The following is a 5503-nucleotide window of genomic DNA, read 5'->3' as shown; positions in this document are numbered from 1 at the left end:
AAGTTCAGGATAGAAATGGAAGGAAGAACTAAAATGACAGTTTTTTCTCAATCGCTTTGGCTATTAAACTTTGTCAAACTATATGAACATTAGGTCAGTTGTTCACATGACTGTAGTCATTTATGATTGCTTTGGCACAAAATGCACAGATTAAACCTCGCAAATCAAAATACTTACAAAATACATTTGTTTGCTATTGAATCATATTTCTCTCAGATGCAATTATACACATTCATTGTATAAATCTCTACATACTAAAAAGAGCGACCAACAATCACAATAATAATAGTTCAGTGGTATTGTTGTAAAGGTTGACAGATGGATAGACTTAGATGCTAGATGGGGTACAATTAAATTTCCTCACAATTTAGAGAAACCAAACGCAACTGCAGTCCAATTTAGCTGACATGTAAAACTCATAACCTATCAGTTCTTACAGTTTTTTTTCTGGCACATCCAAGCGTTGACCTTCTCAATACTGTCAGTGCGTGTACGGGATCATAGTCCACTGGTGATGTGGTTATGTAAATCTGTGTGTCATCTGCATAATTATGGTAACATATTTTGTTGTTTTTCATAATCTGAGCTAGTGGAAGGATGTAAATGTTAAACAAAAGAGGCCCCAGAATGGAGCCTTGGGGAACTCCACGTCATTTTGTTTGCTCAGATGAGTAATTACCTATAGACACAAAGTTGTACCTATCCTTTAAGTAGGATTCAAACCATTTTAGTACGGTGCCAGAAAGTCCAAACCAGTTTTCAAGTCTGTCTAGTAAAATGTTGTTGCCCGTGTCAAATGCAGCACTGAGATCCAATAATACTAAGAAAATTCTGGGGATGTCATTGAAGCCATTCACAAGAGCCGTGGTGTGGCCAAAATCCTGACTGGAAGACATCAAAACAATTATTTAGTGCCAAGAAAACACTAAGCTGTTGAAAAACAGCTTTTTCAATGATTTTACTGAAAAATGGGAGAAAAATGGGATTTTATATGGGCCTATAACAGCTCATTGGTGACATGTCTAGATTGCTTTTTTTTAAGAGTGGCTTAATGAATGCAGTTTAAAGGGCATGTGGGAAAAAACCTGAGAGGAGAGACATGTTGACAATTTGTAGTAGATCTGAGGCCATGCACTTAGAAACATTTTTGAAAAAACCTGTTGGCAGAATATCAAGGCAACATGAGGAGGATTTCAGATGTTGTATTATGTCCTCCAGATTTTTATGGTTAATAGAATCAAATTGTCTCATGCTATATGAAATGTGTGTGTATGAAGTGGACACAGGGACAAGAAATATCCTGTTACTGACATGGAGGCAGGGATTGCTTGTCCAATTGTTGTGTTGTCTGTGAAGGAGGCAAATTCATTGCAGGCTCTGGTGGATAGAAGTTCAGAGGCTACAGACACAGGAGGGTTGGTTAGCCTGGCGACTATTAGTGTCTTTGGTGATGATGTTAGAAGAAGGACCGCCTTGCATTTCCATCCATCCATCGTCAACCGCTTATCCTGTGTACAGGGTCGCTGGAGCCTATCACAGCTGACATTGGTCAAAGGGCGGGGTACACCCTGGACAGGTCGCCAGTCCATCGCAGTGCCACACGTAGACAGACAACCACTCACACTCACATTCACACCTAAAGACAATTTTAGAGACACCAATTAAACTAGCCTGCATGTCTTTGGATGGTGGGAGAAAACCGGAGCGAACCCACGAGGACAAGGGGAGAACATGCAAACTCCGCACAGAAAGGGTTGAACCCACGACCTTCTGCTGTGAGGTGACAGTGCTAACCACTGCACCACCGCGCCGCCCCGCCTTGCATTTTCTCTTTCTAAATAATAAATGTGAAGTCTTTCTTTATGGACATCATAATGAACCTGGAGATTTGTTTTCCGCCACCTGCTTTCAGCTCTTTGACACTCACTCACTTTTTTGAGTTCTTACCAGCGTGGCATTTCTCCATGGAGATCTCTTACCCGAGACCACCTTCACCTTCGCTGGTGCAATGGCATCAATAACATTTGTAATTTTAGAATTGAAATTATCTACTAGCTCATTGACTGAGACCCATGAACCATAGCCAAATTGTACATCATAAATACTTACAGACTACACTGTTATATTGACAACATGGCTAAACATTTTGACTCGTCATTCTGATGGTACTGAACTAAATATTTACTTTTGAGAGAGAGACTAAGGATTTTGAGCAAGTTAAGGGCTTTTGCAGGTAATCCACTGTGTTGTTTTGTTTGTACTACCTGTTTCAGGAAATGCACTTACTGTTTTGCAAATGTTAAGGATGATTCTAGAAATGTACCAAAGTGACTGTGAAAAACTCTAATATTGTTTTCATGTGGACAAGTGATGACATGATTTTCCAATGTGTTTTTTGAACATCCACATGTGAAACTCATATGACTTTTCAGTAAGGGTTTCTAAGACGCATCCACCAATGTGTTCCTGAACAAGACACTTAACCCCTAGTTGCTCCAAAGGAGTTCGACCTCTGACATAATTGTCAGTGACTATTGTAAGTCACTTTGGATAAAAGCGTCAGCTAAATGAATAAATGTAAATGTAAAGAGAGGGAGCAGAATATGTCTCGTTTTCTCGTGTTTCCTATTCTATTTTACTAGTTTTATATTTATCTTAAACGTGTATTTTAGCCTTTTCAATGTTTTCATGTATTGTTTTTGTATTATTGTCTTTTGGGTATTATTGTCTTTGCTTTGTTAAAGCACTTTGAAAAGTGCTCTACAAATAAAGATTATTATTATTATTATTATTATTATTATTGTGGAAATATTACATTCAATATACATTTATTTTTTTTATTATATACATTTACTTTTAACTTTGTGATATTTATGACCAACATTAGCTCTATTATATCAACTTCTGATTAAATCCTCTGATAAAGTAGTGAACCCTATGCACATTATATATTGCACATATAGAATGCACATTCCCCACTAGAGACAGATAAGCCGAAGCACAGGTAAAGTTAGTGAGGTAATAAATCAGCTGAGAAGTAGGGTCATTATTATTTCTAATGTACCCGGATTTCTTTTTTACAACCAGTGGAGTTGCCCCCAGCTGGCCATTAGAAAGAATGCAGGTTTAAGGGACTTCCGCATTCACCCATCTTTCAGCAACCGCTATGCTCAGTCTGTTTATACAATAGACTGTATAAAAGAAGTGGACAGAGTGACCGTGACGTCAGCCACTGGTTTTTGGACCGCCGTTTGGCACAGGACGTGACCATATTTGGACAAGATGGTGGCACTAACTAGCTTGGTTAACTAGGTGCATCAGTAATTCACGTTAACTGTGATTTTAACCGGGAGGCTAATTTTGGCTAGTAAAAAACAGGCTTAAAACAAAACCTACTTACGGGAAAAAAATAACAGCTGTAACCTAATAAGCTTTTTCAATGGCGCTGGTTAAATTTAGACAGTGCAGTAGATTCTTAAAGAGACAGGAGCATCTACAGCTCGTTTCAGACAGAGGCTGAAATGAGGGCCTGCATGAAGGGCCAGTATAAGCTCGAAAAAATTTTTTTTGAACTTTAAATCAAGCAAAGCTACTATGCAGGAGTCAGAACTACAATATAGGGCTTGAATGCAGTATAATACGTCCCCTTTAATGTTTAATATTGATTTGTGGGCGGTAGGTAGATGTTTTGTCCCTTATTTCTCACAGGTGGCTTTGAAGATGAAGGAAATAAACTGGCTTGTCTGGTAAGACAGAAAGTAGTTGGGAACTCCCCTTCAGAGACAGTCACTCCAGCCAACTGGTTTGGTAGTCCACAAATACCAGCAGGCAGAGATTTTCCTTGGAGCTTCAAAGAAAGGAACCCATGAAGTCCACACCCATTTCCCTGAAACCTTACAGCTCTCAGGTTTGAAGCGCTGGCACATGTTGAGTCACAGTTAGCGTTTACTTTGGCAACAAGTAACGTTAACACTTTCTGTTCATCAGCAAACTCAGTGAGTTGTGGCAGAACTGGGGGACACGGGGAACTTTAATGTTAATTTTATGAGGCCCAACAGTTCCAGTGTCGCTTTTGTAGACAGCGGAGGATGCAGACAGCGAGGCAGCTGACTTGCGCTGTTGACAAAGCAGCTGTCAACTGCATGTATGAGCCACCGAAACTAAACTGATAGATCCTAACGATCTCTTTGAAAAGGCAGATCGTGGAGACCTACATGATAGCGTAGGCTACTGTAACTGTTTTGAACATAAACTATAATGTTTACTGCAACCTTGAGATGTTTCTACATGTCATAATGTTGGCATACATGTTCCTGGATTGTGAACATGATGATCTGTAGACTTTATATATTGGTGCTGACAGCTGGTCTGCTCCTCTGACAGAGGTCACAGGGACAGGCTCAGTGGAAAGATGATACAGCTGTGCAACATGTCATATTTAACTGATGTTGCTTTATAATGACGGCTCTGAGAAAAGGACTTCTTATTTCATTAAATGCCTGTTGCCTTGATTCCTCCAAGTTACAGACTGAGGAATAACAAAGAAAGGCCTCATTCGTCTTTGTCTGTCCATCACTAATGATCTCAAAACACAGAAGTGTAGCACAGTATGGTAGTAGGACTAGGCACTATACTCATGCAAACACCAGAGGGCATTGTTGCACTTGAATTCCCTGACAGGTCCTTGAAGAGCTCTGTGTGTTCATACACTCATCATTCAGAATCATGATGACCATGAATGATTCATGCCAATAAAGCTGTTTTGAATTGAATTGAATTGAATGACCAAGGATATTTTTGATCACTTCCTGAATAACTAACAACTTCTGACTGAAATGGTTGAGTTGCCTCGCCATCACTGCCCCCTTCATAGGAATCCTTTGTTAAAAATTTCCTCTCATTATTTTATGAGCTTCATTGTTTTTGTCAGTTTTACAGTTGTTACAAAAACTGGTTAGTGGTTAAAAGTATATTTTAGGTTTCATTCAGTGTTGAGAATATTTCTTAAGGGGCTTTGTTGATGTAACAGGGAAAGGTGAGACATCTCTGGCTTAGAGAAATTTAACTGATCCCATAAGTGTTTTCTGATCTTCTAACTTTAGGTATTTCTCACATGTACTTGTCTTTGTCAGGAAGAGAACAATATACTGCTCAGTTAGAGACAGTAGCTTAGGCATCAGGCTAGCAGATATCAGTGTTCTCTGGGAATCCTACAAGGTTGAGTCCTACAAGAATGTTTACAAGAACTCACTGGCTCCACGGATTCGAGTACAACTCATGGATAGTGATAGATTCCAATATGACAAAGCATTGGAGTCTAAACATCAGATCAGATAGATTAGTTGTTCAAGACAAAAGATGACCTAATACATAAACCTACAGGCACTAGGGGGAAGACAGAAACATAAAAGGGACCAAAAGATGTTATCCTTTCAGATTTGGTGTTGGCATTTGACATGTTCACGTGTGTGCTGGCACTGCATCTCCTCACGTGGGCTCAATA

Source organism: Micropterus salmoides, unplaced genomic scaffold (genome assembly GCF_014851395.1).
Source record: "Micropterus salmoides isolate LMB-PRFRI ecotype aquatic unplaced genomic scaffold, ASM1485139v1 Ms_hic_scaffold_2, whole genome shotgun sequence".
In the NCBI taxonomy this organism is placed as follows: Eukaryota; Metazoa; Chordata; class Actinopteri; order Centrarchiformes; family Centrarchidae; genus Micropterus; species Micropterus salmoides.
This window is presented reverse-complemented; position numbering follows the sequence as displayed.